General features: G+C 44.4%; 1 protein-coding gene and 1 long non-coding RNA gene across 3 annotated transcripts in view; one reads left to right on the top strand and one right to left on the bottom strand.

Annotated features, from left to right (window-relative positions):
• The window catches only part of EBF2 (EBF transcription factor 2), a 180,868-nt gene that overhangs the window by 65,405 nt on the left and 98,139 nt on the right, over window positions 1-17,324 (top strand). The gene's annotated exons all lie outside the window — the stretch shown is intronic.
• Window positions 3,568-16,912, bottom strand: LOC140848558 (uncharacterized). The gene is made up of 3 exons (XR_012129655.1): window positions 15,575-16,912; window positions 12,846-12,920; window positions 3,568-5,362 (listed from the first exon to the last, which is right to left on the bottom strand). It is a non-coding gene; the product is annotated as an uncharacterized lncRNA (long non-coding RNA).

The raw sequence follows: 17,324 nt of genomic DNA, 5'->3' as shown, positions 1-17,324 counted from the left end.
TCCTTTAAAGCAATGAAGGCCTTTTAATTCATCTTCATTCAAAAATCATGATGCAAAAGAGTTGTGTTTTTAATTTTCATTTGAAGAGAGTTTTAATATAATTGAATGTATTATTATTTTAAACATGATCAAAACCTAAGAACATGGTAAATCTGACTCATTCTGTGGAAGGATTCTCTGGAAATTTTTGGCATTGGTTTGAATCCTATTGAAGAAGCTCATAAAGAGTAACATTGCAGCATAATTTTGACCACAGCTGTTCATCCTTTCGATGTAATTTTTAACTTTCCTTTTGGCAGCTGTGCAAATTCAGATCTGAAATTACCAGTCACCAGCTCTGCTTAAACAGAATTTTCAGATTCTGTGATGACTTTCAGCTTATTAGTCCTCCTCAGTAATTCTGTGTGTAATGCCAACTCTTACAACTCAGGATAAATTTGAGTTTGTAGAAATGAAAACTTAAAAAAAAAAAAATTGTTCCTTGGAAATATAAAATTCTCCTTCTTTAACATCATCCTACAGTTTGGGGTTAGGCAAGAAAAAGATGACAGGAATCTTAGAATCTTGTTTATGCAAAAAAAAGGACACGCAAAAATATGTATCCCCTTTATGTAAAAACAATTTAAAAAATGAAATAAAAAGTGGGCTATGTATTTCAAATATTTCATTTCATAAAGCCCATGTATATGCTGAGCATATTAATACCCTGCAAAGCATATGACTTAACTTGCAAAGGCTTGGCTGTCTATTTAACCCCGTCACATTATTTAACTAGTAAAAATTTGCATCTGAATTTTATCATAAAGAAGCGGTAGAAGAGGCATCTGATACCGCCTTCAGGGTTTTCCTACATTACATTATGTGCCTGCACCGTGTTTTCCTGAGACCTCGCTGATTCTGTACACTTCATCAAGAAGGAACCCTCTAAGGCCCTTTCAGTTTTGCATGATGTAAACTGCTGTAAAATTTGAAACATGTATTGTTTCTTTCACTCCCCCCACCTAGTCTCTGCTCACAGAGCTGAGCAGGAGATGTGATTTTCAGTTCAGTGCGGGGGTTCGTGTGTTAACAGAAGCTCTGAGACTGGGATGTAAAGTTTTATTTTATTTTTTCCAACTTGGGCACCTGGTGTTCAAGAAGTAGGATTTAGAGCTGGGTCTGGAACGGCTATAACTTCAGAGTCTCTCTGATGAATCCTTTTGCTTTGTATTTCTGGTCGAAAACAACAAAAAGGTAGCACTTATTTGAAATTGATGTCAGCCAGTAACGAGGGGTGGGGCAGCCTGTAAAGTGATTTTTCTGGATGAACTATAAGGGATCCTTCGGGAACACTGGTGCCTTGACCCCAGTGCCCCTCAAAGTGCTGAGTGTGGAAAATGGGAAGCCTCCCTGGACCTCAAAACGCACAAGATGTCAGAAGAATGCAGTTCTTGGAAAACTGTGCTTTTTGGCTGGGTGGGAGTGGAGAGTGGGGAGGGGTGGGTGGAGGAGAGGGTGGCCTCATAACATTTTGCAGTCCAAGCTCTACTTACTTTACTGTATGTCTGTGTATTGTAAGAAAAATATAATTTAAATATTAATTAAGACATGTGTTTTGAAATACTTAGTTGAATAACACTAAGCTAACGTAGTTGTTTGTTGAGTCCCACAACATTGAAAGTTCAAACTAATATGTTTTCTGCTTCTAGCTCTAGCCATTAGCTGATGTCCAAATCAGAGATTTTCTTAAACACGTATAAGGGTGGAGGATTTCACTGCCATCATTAGGCTATTTCCCCTGCCGGCCTCTCGGCTTCTAGTGGGTACGAGGGCGCGCACTGTACTTTGATGGCGTCCCTTATTCGCTCTGGCTTCCTGGTCAGAGTCAGGCCTGCAGAATGGAGTCGCTGGTTGCTCAGATCATGAGTGAGGTCTTGATAGGAAGTCAGTAGGATGTGCTGGCAAGTGTACCAGGTGAGGAGTCGGGGGACTTGGGGCCTGGCCTGCGTCCTGCCCACTGTGTCTGGGATCCACGCCAGTTCCCCTGCATGTATAGTGAGCTCTCCTGTAAAATCGGAGTTTGATGAGATGATCTTACCTGCCTTTTCCCTCTCCGAAGAGTTCTTATCTGTAGCAAGACTTTGAAATCTCTGAAATAGTTCCCATTAGGAACTCTGATAGAGATGTGGTGCTCAGACCTCCTTGTTCTTTGGAAAGGAGCAGAGCCCTGCACCTTTCCTAATGGAAGCGAGCATCTTCAACTAGCTCGAAGGGGAGAGATAATCTAATGGAGCAGACAGATCTGAGGATGGAAATGTAGGAATTTGAGAGGTTGTGTGTGTGTATTTTTTAAAAATCTACTTGAATGGGAATATAGCTCCCATTTTTTAAAAAGTGGAAACTTGTTTCATCAGTGATTTCATATACCTTTGGAAATACCACCTCTTCTTAAGTAAATTTTCAAAGGGAAGTCAAAATACTGCTTAACAGAAACAGGGGCTGCTAGGCACCCAAGCCAGTCAATGCAGTAGGCAAGGAAGTTCTGCCTGTAAATATGGTCTAGATTTGGACAGCATAGAAAGCACTGGAACTGTATAAATAATATTCTGTTTAGGGGATTGGAGTGGGGCAGGGGAAAGAAAGGTCCTTCACCACACAGGGTGGAATCAGCATTTAAAAATCCCTAAATGCATATTAGGATGTTTATTTATTTGTTTTTAAGTCTGCCCAAGTTCATATTTACCTGAGGGACCAGTGGCACCAAAGGACAGCCTGGGTCTCACAGGTAAATAACAAACGATTTGCAGACCGCGTAATTGTGTTCCATACCCGGGAAGCTGCAGGCCTCCCGGGTAAATGGTGTGCTTTGGAAATTCAACGAGAGGAGCAAAAAGGCCTCCCTGTGCCCAGCAGAGGAGAGGACACGACAAGGAGCTGGTGGGTGGGGGCAGATTTTGAAATGTAAGGCAAGCGTGAGTGTGATTTACGAAAAAGGTGATTTAAAAACCAGTGCCAATATTGCATTCTATTGCATATTGTATCTGTTTCTTTTTATGGAAAATATCATCTCCTGGTCGTTGTTTAGAACTCACACACCTTGTAGATCCTGTGATTTGCACACTCATGGCACACCTTGACCCTGCACCCCCCCCCAACACACACACCACGCAACCTTCAGTGTGGCCCTTGGTTCCGGCTCCATCTTGTGGCCTTAAGCTTTGGGCAAATTATTTTCCTCTCCAGCCTCCTTGCTGTCTGTCTGCAAAATGAACAGGGGGTGGTGGTGGGGGGCAGCTCCCATAGATTCTTAAATCCTTTTCAGCTTTGACATTCTGAAATAATCCGTGAATTCTGTGTCAGAGCTACAGTGTCATGCACCCCTTAGAAATGATCCTGGGCTGCCCACCTGGATTCCAAAGTTTTGTTCCACTCATGACAGTGTTGGGCACTGAAATCTCCCGAACTGTGCTCACCCAAACCCCAAATATTACCAAGTTGCCCTCATGGGAATGGGTTGATTCTCAGATAGTGGGTGGGTGGGGTGGGGGGTCAGCCGTAGCTCTTCCAGCCTCAGGCTGACAGAAAGCAACTGTACCTCCCTTAAACCCTCATTGTGGGCACACCGAGGTTGTATTCTTCAACTCCTCCTCAGGCCCCATGTAGGATCAGACCCTGAGATCCGCACCTCTCCTCTCTTCATTTGTGCAGCCACAACCTTGCCTTTGCATCCGAGGGAACAGACATTACATCCCCACTGCTCAGCATCCCTGGCCCTCGTCGGCTGTAGCCGCCTCTGCCGCCCTCTTGCAGAGCGCTAACCTTTTGATTTAACTTTATTTGCCACAGCAGAACCATCACCAAAGAGGAACAATACGCCCTTGCCATCTGGCCCGGCGCCTGAGGTGCCCCAGCCCTGGGCTGCCTGGGGTCCTCGGAGGGGCCGCTGTGAGCAGCGACTGCCTTCCCACCAGCCTCACTAGACGGGTGCCCTGTTTTTGTTTTTTTGCAAATCAACCTTTAAAAATCCAGATACAGACGACAGTCAGGGACTCAGAAAACCATAAATAATACAGCAGACTTTGCTGGAGGAAACAAATATAACCAAACCAAAAAGGTGTGTCTCTCATTATACTTAGCTGGTAACAAGTCAAAGATAAAGTTTTTGTTTGTTTGTTTTCCCACAACCCTTAAGCAAGTGTGACAGGCATTAACCTATCAATATTAGTGAGTGATTTAACATACCAACCAACATTTGCCTGCAATAATTTCTGTTGTAAACGACTCCTTCTGGGCCCTCCTACCAATAATTCAGTGCCCATAAATCAGAACCCAGGGTGTGATGTTTCTCTCTCTCTTGCCCCGGGCGATTCTTGAAGTCTTTTTTTCTAGGGGGGTCTGGAATGTATTCACAATGTATTTCCCTCTTCCTCCTGCTGCCATCTTCGTATGGGACATTAAAAGAGAACATGCGTCTGTAAAATGAGGCAGGGCTCTGCACCGCACGCTGCCTTGTTCTGGTGATACGGGGTGTCAGGAGTTAAGCTGGCTTCTGGGGGAGGGAATTCCTGCCACATTAACCAGCGGTGTTGGAAGGTCTGCACCCTGGTGGAGATGCTAGTTTAGGTGGGGATGAAGAAGGGGAACGTTGCAAATCTCAGGGAAGCAGCAGTGGTGGTCGGTGAGCTGGGAGTGAAGGGAGCAGGCGTAGGGGAGCAACCAGCAAAAGAAAGTTCTAGATGAGTAATAATACAAGTACCAACCTGGCCTGACCCAGCAGGCCTCCTTTCCTTGGCCTGCATCCTTCTGACCCACATTCGGGCCCACAGAGGCAGCTTGGGTCCACACATGCAACCCAATAAAATACCCACTTCAGGAAAGGTAATTTCTTTAGAGTTAAAAGATTTATTAGGGGAGCCTGAAGAGTGGGGAGGGGGTGTTGGGGAGGTACTGAGACCCATCTGGTTTGTTGTGGGTCTTTTTTTATTAGAAGAGAGAAAAAAAAACGCTCTGTGGGTTCATATGTCTAAGGAGAGCTCAATTAAAGTTATTTGCTGGAGCTTAAAATATGCCCACACCTGCTTCAGCGCCAGGCTTGGAGACCAACTTGCGCTCCCAGAAGGCAGAACAGATGAAGGCTCCCTTCGCGGATGGAGGTGCAGGGGGTAGCGTGGCAGGCGCTCTGGTACCACCACCCTCGCATGTGCCTTGCTTGGGGCAGCTGCCTGGTTTACCTGGACACCAGAGGTTTGCCTGGCTTGCCCGCGGGTCTGAAGATCTCTTCTCTTTTGAAAGCAGCCGAGAAAGATAGAGGCAGAGGAAGGAGTGATGCAGATGGGGTAGCATGGCTCATCCAGGCACTCCCCTCCGTGTGGCTGCTTCCTTCCTGATAATGGGAAGATAATAAAATCTGTTTCAAAGGTCTGTTGTGAGGACAATAAATGCTAATGGCTAACATTCCTCCGGCATTTGCTACGTATTAGGCACTGGACTAAGCCTGTTTTATACATCACCCCACTGCATTTTTACCGCAACCCTAAGAAATAGGTAATGTCGTCATCCACATTTTATAGATGAAGAAACTGGTGCCAGGAGAGAATAAATTCCTTGCCCATAGTTACTCAGCAACCCAGATCTGTCTGACTCCCAAGCCTGAGCTTTTAAACTACCCTGCCTCAAATGAGACTCATGGGTGAGAAAGAACTTCCAGATAATTCAGTGGTGACATTAATTTACTATGTCCTGAGATGTGCTCTGGTTAAGCAAACACCTTCTCATTTAAAATTTCCTTTGCCCTTTTCTGGTCTCAGTTTAGAAAGTGTTTTCCTAGGCCGGGTGCTCTATGCATGTCATACTGCAGTTCCTGCCAGTCATGAAAGAGCCTCAGGCCCGGTGGAATTCAGAGGGGTCTGTAGACCCATCGCCCTGCCCTCAGAAGCTGGGGAGACCACCAGAGACAAAAGTGTCCATTGTCTTCCTTTTTTCTGGAACAGGTGATTGATTTCAGAGCCTCCCTTCTAGCTCACACCACTTGGTGAATTCTTATATCCCTGATTCCTGGGCCATCCACTGGAAATGAAGCCACTTTCAGACACCAGGGGAGCAGTTCATATATGGGACAGAGGGGAATTTGTCAATTTTCAGTGATGTATTTTGTTGTTAATCTGACTTGAACCTAACCATTTTCTTAGACAATTCCTGATTCTCCAAGGTTTGACTTAGGGATGTCTTCAGAGAGGAGCCTCCAACACAGAGAGAATCCAGGGACCAGCAGCAATAGTCTCCTTTTGAAGAGGACTTTTTGACTGTGTGATTCAGACACCCTTAAATAGCTCTCAAGTGCCCCATCTTTCACTAACTAGCCTACCAGAATCCAGAAAAAGTGCCATCTGCAGCCTATATCTATATGTACGTCTACACACACACACACACACACACATATGCATATATATGTGAAAGCTTTTGTCTTGATTCTTTGTGTTAAGCTGCATACTGTAAGTACATACTGTGTGTGCCAGGCACTGTGGTTGGTAAGTGTTTTACCCGGCTACCTTCACAATAACACTCCTACGTGGCAGGTGCTGTTATTACCCACATCTTCCAAATGAGTGTGTTTGTGTTGAAGCTCCAAGAAATTAAGAAATTTGTCCAAATTAGTAAATGGGGGAGCAGGACTCGAACCCTTAAGTCTGACTCTGGAGCTGCAGTCTAAACTCCTTGCTGCCTCTCATGGAACCTGGGAAAGGATCCCAGCCATTAAATGTATCCACCCACCCCCAACAACTATAGACATACAATCCTCTGCTCGAGAAGGAACTCTGTGTTCCTGTTTTTACTTTCAAGACTTAACTACAGATTCCTAAGCCCTTGCCTCTAGCCTCTGTCCATATCATTTAAATCATGATACATGATTCAAAAAGCATGTATCAATTTTTTATTTCCTGCTTCCACCTAATGTCAGCTTCCACCCAGCAACAAGCTGTGTGCACCATGAATTGGAGGTCTGAGTTCCCCAATGCAGACAGATTCCTCTGCATTTTCCTACATCATCACTGAAGATGAATTTATTGATTACCCCATCTCTGCCTATTGTAGCTATATTCACTGCAGCTTATCCATTATTACTTCTCTCATCCATAGTTGATGCTGACTCAAAACATTATATACATTCAGGGGTAGTGTCTGGGCATGGCATCTGCTGACAGTCCAGAGAAAAAGATCTCTGGCCAACCACTTGCCAGGAAGGCCGCCAGGGCTGCTGTAGCCTCCCTGTCTCCGTCCGAAAACCTCTCCCTGTCCGGTACGCCGCGGCACGCCGACTGTCTGGATCGGCAGAGGAAGGTCTGTGGGCAGCCCTGCTTCACGGACTCGCATCACCCAAATGGCAAGAATGGTGGAGCAACAGGAGGGAGCAGGATGGGCTCAGTCTTTTCTCAAGAACTCGGGTGGGAGACCGGCCAAGGCAGCTCTGCATCAGGATGTGGAAGACCTCAGGTTCGTTCATGAAGACAGTTCAGAGACCACTCATGCTTTGCATAAGGGCACACAGGCTCCTGTGGCTCAGCAAACTCTCAGGTTGCACTTCTATTCTTGCGACTACTGTTCCTTCTGTTTCTGCCTTTGTTGATGTGCTGTGGTTGCTGTTTGGTAGACCTGCTGGTGAGGGCAGAGCCCAGGAAGTGATTTCCTTTGGGTCCCAGGGCCTCCAGGGAGCAGGCTTGGGCTGGGGCGGGGAGTGTGGAGGGAAAGCCGTGCCCTGCCTGAGGTCACCGCACCTTCCTTCATCAGTCTGCTGGGGGTCAGGGGCAGGTTCGAGTGACTGACATCAAATACCCCTGCTCTTGCCAGGCTACTCATAAAAATCTCCAGAACCTGTGCAGCTCCCTCCCTGATGGAAAGAGGTTGGTTCCCACAGGCCTGAGGCCTTGAACCAAAGCCCTCTTTCCCTTTGGGAAGGGACCAACCTGACCTTGAGTGGAGTGGAACAGGTGCCTGTGTCTGGGGTGCTAGATGCTCCCTGTCCTTGTATCCCTTTGGCTTCTTCCCCCTTGCATTGTTTCAGATGCTCCCCAAATGATCCATTAGGGAGGTGACAGTCCTCCTCCACATTTAGTCCTTCCTAAATGAGTCTCACCACTTCCAGAGAGTGCCCCGGCCAGCTGCAACCAGGACAACCCAGGGCAGGAGCCCTGTGCATCTGCGCCGTCTGAGGAGGTCACAGCTACACTGCTCGCGGTCCCCTGCAGACCTCTGAGTTTCTCTCTGCCTCATTTGATCTGAAGTTTGCCCTTCTAGTAAATGTCCTCCCCACCTCCACCCTGGGAAGACTGAGACCACGGGCAGAAGAAGCAATTTTAGGATTTTACAATGGGTTTGTGGGTGGGGTGGGGAAGGAGGTAGGTCCCCTTGAGCAGGGGATTCTAATGACCTCTGGTGACCCTTACAGCAGTTGTCTGTCCCCATGTTTCCAGTTGGACTGACAGTTTGAGTTGGTACCATTTCTGGTGTCTTCCACATCCTGCTCAAAGTTGATAAATAGGATTTCTCCCTGGGTGCATGCTCAGGTTTGTGGCCTTCACTTTTCACTTTGTATACTATTTTTTGCTCCCAGGACTCTCAGTCTCCGAAGGCCTTAGCCATCCCGGGTACACTGGAGTTGTATCAGCTCTGCCCTTGTTGATGAGCTAGGTGAAATCAAAAACACAGAATCTGCATATAAGCAAAGCAGTATAAGACAAGATCTGTCAGTAGGCGCTTTTAGTGTTGCTTAACAAAATAGGTTACACTAAATCTTTATAGACTGAGTAAGTACCCTGAGTTTCAACAGAGTCAACTAAAGCAAACATTGCTCTTATGGGAAATAAAATTCCATGTGGTTAGGGGCAGGGCTGTGATTAATTCAGTGGCAATGAAAAGACCATGAAAATATAGTAAGGTTATTTACTCTGAGAAACAATTTAATATCTGCCATATATTTATGTGTGCATAATATATATATATGTATTATACACATACACATACATAGATGGTTTAACCAAATGTTGGGTGGTGGGAAAGGAGCTGGTATTCCTCATCGTTAATTATAAATTAATGTACTGATGCTCTAGGTATCACTGCTCCATCAATTATTAATGCTGACCTCACTACAGAAATCAGGAAAGAAAACAGAGTGATAAAAGGCAGCATTGCAGAGATGAGGACTGGGTTTCTATGAAAGTCCCTGTGTGTGTGTGTGTGTGTGTGTGTGTGTGTGTGTGTGTGTGTGTGTAGACAACTCAGTTTACCTTTGCAACCATTATCTATTGACTGGAGACTTCTCAGGGCTCTCTTGGACCGCAGCCTTGCCCAAAGTGCATGCTTTCATAATGTGCATTTTAACGTTAAATGATTTTTAATATTCTACATATGGTTTCATGGTTTTAAGTCTCCTCTCTGGGAATGAGCAGGGCTGTGGTATTATGATGAATAGTGGATTGTGTCCAGGACACCCACTTACTTCCCTACATATCAAACATGTGGCGCTCCCATTAAACATGGGACTGTCTCTAGAGATTACAGTTGTCCTATCTAATCCAGTCCTGGTTTGTTCCCTCGACCCGGATTGAGAGGGATACATTGTTCTCAGACATTCTTCTTTTAATTAAATGCAGTAGATATGTCACGTCCATGAAATAGTCCAGGTCTCATTTCACATCTGTGGACATTTTCTCCTCCTCTACTTCCATTTGGCTTCTTGGAAAGAAAACCAACCCTAAATGTATACTAGGATTAATTGATCGGTCATATGCAATTTGCCCGGATGGTTTAGATATGATCTTGATTTTTTGTTCCTAATTGTAACAAAATGTTCTCTGTTGCTGCTCTTTGCAGACACTCACCAAAGGCCTCGTCATCTGTGTCCAGCGATTGGTCTGAATATGGTATTTTCATTCAAGTGGGCTCATCCACGCTCACTTCTACCACCACTGGTGCTAGAGTTTACAAGATAACTTTTAGGTGTGGATGTATACCTGTGTGTGTCTTCGGCTTTAATTGCCGGGGTGATTTGCTAATTGATCCGATTGATAAAAAGTACTGTCAGAAAACTTCTGTGTACATAGTGCTTCATCATCAGCATGGAAACCTGATATCTTGTAAAATTATCCATTCAATTATAATTTTAAAATACTGGAGTAAACTCCTAGCAATTCACAAGAGGCTAAACTAGAGCCCCATTAGAAGGGTACTACAAGTAAACATTATTAATTATAAAAAATTGCCTAAATTAGATTTTTTTCACACCTGCTTCTTGCTTAATTAGCTAGCAATCCGCATATTCCATTCAGTTGAACTCTTACTATTTATTCAAGCATACTTGACATTAACATACTGTTTGATGTTTGATATCCTCAGTTTTAATTTAACCACATGACAACAAATGGTGTTTATGAAATACCAGTGAGCTGGAAAAATATCCTGTGTTGGAGTCGCTCATGGGACTGAATAGAGAATTTTTCTTTAGGGAGAGTTTGAAGGCAGTAAGAAAACAAGAATCTCATTTTCTTTAATTCTCCTACATTTTCCTTCCTGTTCTCTATCATACCCCTTAAGAGAGCTTTGGGAGATCCTAAAAGACACACCAAGGCTGTGATGAAAAACAGCTTTGATGACATCCATGATGGAAGAACACATGTTGGCACTTAAGAAGTCTCTCGCAGAACTACTCTCCTATTAAATGGCTACATCCTGGCTATTCTTTAAGGTTTAAAGAAGAGAGCAGGGACATGAAGATATTATGAGTAAATGGGGTCTGTCTACAGTCATGGAGAAGAAAAATGAGGACAGAGAGACCGATGACTAGAAACCTTGGACTGAATCAACAAGTCGTTTTCCCTAAGTCTTGGGTAAGCCAAGGTGGTCCGGTGATTCCTTCCAGGGAAGACCTGGAACTGATCCTCTCCCCCAGCATTGTTCTTATACCTGACGGTCCAACGTCATGACCTTAGGAGGGATATAAACAACAGGAAGGGGCTAGACAAGTTCAAAATAGACCTGCCAGCAAAGACCTCGGATGTGTTTTTCTGAGTCTCCCATGCCTAATTAGATTTATTCCTTAAACTTTTCCCCTGCCTCCCAGAAGAGCCCTGTGAGGGAGTCCTGGTCGCGATTCCCGTCAGCCACTTTGTACTACGAGTGCCTTGCAAGCTAGTGATGAAACGCAACTCAGAAAATTCCTGGGCCAAGAGACAAAAGAGAAAATTGTCTCCATAATGTATTGAATCTGACTGATGACATCACTTGTTGTAGGGGATTCGGATTGATAGCCATTGGCTGGTCTCCAGTGAGATACCATTTTACATCTGACTCTGATCAAACTGTCTGTAAATCATTTCTTAACTTGGGTCCTGTAGATTTTGTGTTCACACCACCGAACTATGGCTTGGGTTTGACATCATTATTCTTCGTTGGGCTGTCTTTGTTTAAGACCACTTAAAATTTTTGGCTGCTGGTGAATAGAGAAGCTTGTTAGCTGAGGAAAACATGTTGATGTCAAACACTTGCATGCATTTCTTTTTCTGGAGGGGTCAGGCTATGTGGATCCAAGAAAGTGTGTGGTGTTACCCAGGATAGATGAATGGCTTTAGGTTCAAAGGCTAGATCAGATACGTCTGGGTAATAAACTGATCCGAAGGGGTTGCTGTCTCTTGGGACCAAGGATATTTACATTGGGGCCAACCCTTCTTGCTTCTGGTGGAGCCTGCTATCTTGGGACTATCTTGTTATCCGAGACAGCCCTCTTACAGCTGGGGAAACCAGAGACATCAGAGAGCTGCCATCACCAACACCCCATGCTTTGGGCCACCCTCTTGTTTCTTTGTTTTACCCTTCATATGGAGGAACACAACTCGCAAAATGTGTTTGGATGGAGCAGGATTTTTATTTGGCTTCAGAGTGCGCATTCCTCCTCACCCACTTTATTATTTATGTTTAAATTTGGCTGCTCCAATGAATGTGTATTCCTTGTGCCCAGGTCAGCTGGGCAGTGGATGGAAGGACATTGTAAAATTATGGAAAATATGAGTTGGCAGGTAGATTTTTACAGTTTGGAAGGCTGTAATGTACATAAAGATAATAAAAAATGATCTTTTGCCTTGGTAAGAATATGGTGAGTGCATTTTCCATCTGAGGGAGAACACACAATACCACGGGGTTCATCTTCCACCCATTTTCAACTCTTTGCCCCCCTGACAATGAACCCCTTCCAAAAAAATTCATTACTCTTTTCTGTTCAAAGACTTTAGGGCAGATGAGAAAAACCAGCATATGAGGAAGAATCTCCATGTTACTGATTACTCAAAATCTCTCATAAAAACAAATTATAAACTTTATTTTAGTTATCCCAAGGAAATTGAATTTCTATTTTTTAAGTGTAAATTTTATTAAACTTTCTCTTATGGAAAATTTCAAATGCACATAAAAGTGGAAATAATCGTATAATTAGTCTTCATTATAATATCCAAGCTTGCTTAATATATGCTCTAACTTTTTGGATTTTAATTATAAATTTCTGTTTTGTTTTGTTTTCATATGTTCAATGCAATATAGTATACATATACACACCTCTTTCCCACTGTGTGCCATGCAGATAATGAAATGAGTCTTGGGTTGTGTTTCACATTGATCTAGGTATTTATGAATACACACATAACATTTTAAAAATGTGTGTGACTATATATACATATGCTTGTGCATATGTGTATATACCAGTAGGACCATCCTCACTTACAGTTTTAAGAATCTAAAATTGGGGAATTGAAAGAGGTGGGAAAGATACCTTCAAGTAGATTTAATTAATTACATATTATATTCTGGTTTTCTGAAGAACTTACCAGTGATTCTTTACTGGTAGAAAGAATTCCGACCTCCCCCAACAACTCTGGCTCTCAGGAGACCTTTCGATGATGCTTTAGTGAAAGAACAGAGTAAAGGCTTTTAAATTTGCAAAATATGTTCAGGGGACCAGTTCTTCTTTTACAGATTCATCTAGTGTGGGAAACCCTTCAGGTATCCCTCAGTAAGACAATATACAGTAAGTTGAACCTTTCCAGTGGAGGTCATCTGGACTGTTGATGTGAGAAATGATTCCCCCAGAATGTGCATCCCTCATTCATTATTACACCGATGAGAGCTGATGAAATTTATTCTGGCCACCTTTTTGCTCATTTGTGTGTGAGGTTTGCTTTTGGAGGCAGTGGCTTGGCTTTGCCCCTGTGGCTGGAACAAGGGGCAGTGCTGCCTGGTTCACAGGCTTTCGGGACACTGTGCCCAGCTGAGAGCAGCATCACAGCCGGTCCTGAGGCACAGAACTGCTTCTTCTGGTTGGAATCCCACTTCTCTAACAACAGACAGCCCATCTGATGCTAGACTTCCCTTCACTCAGAAACTCAAGTGAGGCCATGATATGGAGTGTGCCTGGGTCACTGAGCAGGGGCTGAGTCTGTGGATCATGGCACAGGGACCTCAGGGCTGGAGGCACAAAGCAAGGGTGGATTGTCAGAGTCCCGGGTTGCCAGGGAAGTCCTCCCTGCTCCTCCCACCTTACGTGCTTGCAGATAGTTGCTTCATGCTGGTAGGCGGTTTCAGGGTAGCCCTACCAGAAACCAGGAAAGACAGGTAGGCTGGCATTTGGATCGATTGTGTTTACTCTGCCTTAGACTTACCCTTGCATGTAACCCTGAGCAGTTGGTTTCTTATCTGCAGAATGGAGTTTTATTACCTAATTATTGTTCATGTTCTTGAGATGGACTGACCACACCCAAACACACATACAATTTTTAAAAATCTGAGAAATGCTTTCAGTTTTTTGGCATTACCCAAGTGGGAATTACACTATTTGGGAAACTATTGGCCAATTTGGGTTAAAAAGGTAACTCTGCTCTTCTCAAAAGATGACCTTGCTCTTAAAATGTGAATAAAATAAATCAACAAAAAGTAATTTTTTAAGGCACATCTGTGCCATGAAACCATGTAAGAAGACGCCTTTGCTTTGCTGTCCTGAGAAGTAATATTGTTGCTCTGCAAGCTGGGGAAAGAGAAAATGTGTCTAAGAACATTTCAAACTCTGTGGGATAGAAGTTTCCTCTTGGATACAAAATATTCTAACTGCAGCAGGAGACCCTTAGTATCAGGAAGCCAAAGGTGGGGTGGGCAAAGAACCCTTGGTGTGGTGGGATTTCAGGGTCTGCAGCAGAGACAGGTGGGAGGAGAGAAGATCAGGAGAGTCGGTATCTCTGAAGCATCTATGATGGCTGACAATTCACTCTTCTCCCTTGTCGATGACATTTGCATCCCGATTCCTGACTTAATCCTTCCATTTTGGATGCCATGTTTTAGAAGGGGCCACAGAGACGAAATGCTAGGTAATGAAACCCAGAGGGAAAAGAAAGGGGGATGGAACTTGGGGGCAGAGATACTTGTGGTGACAGTGAAAGGGCTCTAGTGTGAAGGAGTGAGCTGGCAGCTGAGCTATGGATTTGGGGGAACAAAATAAAAATCAAAACTGCCCCAAACCACAGAGTAGAATCAATCCCACTTTGGGAAGAAAAATCTTGCTCACCTTTTCATGCCACATTTGCTTATAGTGAGAACATATTTTAAACAGGAGTTGTTCTCCTTGAAGCCACAACACCAATCCTAGGTTGCTCCTGGCTCTGCAGAACAAGCCTAACAAATGTAAGACATCTTATAGCCCGAGAAACGAGTTGCCACTCCTCCATGTCACCATGAAGTGTGACCTCACCTTACTTTCCCTGGTGTCTTTCTCTTTGTCCTTTTATGAACCTAACTTGATGAGGCTCCCAAGGACCCTGCCCTTAACAGCAGTTAGCACGGGCTCGTTCTATTCATCCCCTCCAGAGAAGGGTAAATATAGTGTGCAGACTCGATTTTCTTTTATTTTTCCTCTTGAAAAAGAGACGGAAAGAGGCTAGCTACTTCAGAGCCTATTGAGGTAATAATAAAACCAGACCTACTGGGTCACCATATGGGAGGAAAAGTTCTCTTGGGTCTTAGTATACACAGTATACACACTCAGGGAGCGAAACAAAGAAGGGGAAAGAAGCAGTCTTATTGGCAACTGTTGTTAGGTAGTATAAACAATGGCCAGTCACTGGCGTGGAGGGAAGGCTCGGGTTCCAATAGCACTCGATGGGGAGCCTTCCTTAAGAAATTAGAAGAAGCTGGGCTGGAGCTGGTCCATGCTGGGAATGGCAGAAGAAGCAAAAACAAGAGTAAATGAATGGAAATTAAGCAGCAGGAAATGGGGATTTGGCACAAAGTTGGAATTTGAAACTGCAGAGAGGTGTCAGTGATAAGGTTGTATAGAGTTTCTGGCCAAAAAAAGAGAGAAGGAATGCAGATGTGTTCATTGAATAAAGTGCAGATGGGGAAGGGGGCAGGGAGAAAAAAAAAATGTCAGGGAAATCCTGATGAGTGGAGGTGTATTTGTGTTGAGCAGAGCTTTAAAAATTATTCTCCCTGAATGTCTGGATGAAATTCAGGTTGGTTCAGATTGTTCCAATCTACAGGAGAGATTAAGGCAGCGTTTATTTACTTTTACCTTTTCCTGCTCTGGGCCGATGGGGCTGTTGCTGTCGGAGGCTCAGTGGTGCTGGGCAGGCTGAAGCCAGGTGTGAGTCGCTGTCTGGGGTTTGCCCAGGAACTGTATCCATCAGCTCCTCCTCAGTGAGAAATGACAAGGACATCTCTAGAGAGCCTGGGTCATCGTGTCGGTTGGTTGTCTGTCTGGGGGGTGCATGGGAAGACCTGCAGGCCGGAGGTCTGCCTTTCCCTCCACCAATCATCCTTTCTGCTCGCTGTGGAGGGATCCCGGCCAGTGCGGAGCTGCCCCTCCCTTCTCATCACCATCTGGCACTGCTGGGGTGAACTCCTCTTTGGCTGAGTTACAGGGCAGCCCTTGAGTTTAAACACTGTCTCATTTGGCTTAACTCACAGGAAGGCTGAAGTTGGCCTCTGTGGCTGTACTACTCTGGTCCCCTCTATTTCGTGTCTAGCCTTTTGCATAGTTAAATAATACAAGGGACCCAGCCAGAAGCTAGCATTCCACAGGCACTGGGGATAGGAGGCTGTGGGATGGTGAGGGGCAGAATGAGTGGAAAGGTCCCTGGCTCTGAACTAGGAGTGGGGGCACTGGGTAGTGACTTTGCCATCCACAGATGTTGGTTTCTCATTTTCCCAACAGGACCCACTAAATTACCCAATGTATTTTAACGCCTCTGTTTGGTGAGAAGCTTGTGAGGAAATATATATGATAGTGTCTTACAGAATATCTTATATTGTCGTATGCAAAATCCTATCATCTCTATCATCCCTGGGCAGAATTTGCTCTTGGAGGTGAAATAACAGTTAAGCAAAGAGGTGAGTTGTCACAAGGTAGGAAGACAGCCTGGACACAAAAATCCCACTGGCCTCTTTCTTTCAAAGAGTGTAAGTGGGTGCTTTCTGATGGGTGCTCTGACCCTTCTGTCCCATGTTTTAAGAGCAGTGGAAGACGTAGCCATTGGTGTGGTGCTCGCCACAATTTCCCATCTATCAATATGGATGTTGGCAAATGCACAGTGGTGGGTAATATGTCAATCTGGACTTCCTGCTTTCCTCCAGTTGATGAGCAGTGTTTCCTTGGGGACAAGCACAAATGTAATGTGTTCTATATCAGTGCTGTTGACATAATAGTTTGGACTGCATTCAATTCTGAATCTTGGGAAAGAATACTGTTTAACTGTTAGCATTTAAAAATGAAAATTAGGTGAGAATCGGAGGGCAGGTGGCCATTAAACCTCCCCTGTCACAACAGTGCCTCCTCCCCCACCATGGTAGGGCTGCACCCTTACCCCTCCACTCTCTCCGATGTTCCTGGATCTGAAATAATGGTTTGCCCTTCCCCACCCTTCCGCAGACCTACGTGCACGTCCCACCATTCAGTACCATGCTTTTTAGGGGAACATTAATACCTCAATTCCTTATCTCTATTCACCAAACACAGAAGGTAGCACTTAAATGTAGCTAAAATGAGAGCTTGTAAAGGGCTCCAGTCTTGATGGGAACACTTAGGTTCAAGTGCTCTTGAATGTGGCTTGTGGATGAAAGTACTGAGTATAAGCTCAACACTCTCCCAAGTGCACTCCCTTTTCCTCCCTTTATAGCCTTTATTTCTCCTTTTATTATTATTATTTAAGGTGTGATTGATATACAATCCTATGAAGGTTTCACATGAACAACACTGTGCTTACAATATTCACCCATATTTATTTCTCCTTCTTTTAAGAATATCAATAGACTCTCCAAACATA

This window comes from Manis javanica, chromosome 3 (genome assembly GCF_040802235.1).
Source record: "Manis javanica isolate MJ-LG chromosome 3, MJ_LKY, whole genome shotgun sequence".
NCBI lineage: Eukaryota > Metazoa > Chordata > Mammalia > Pholidota > Manidae > Manis > Manis javanica.
This window is presented reverse-complemented; position numbering and strand designations above follow the sequence as displayed.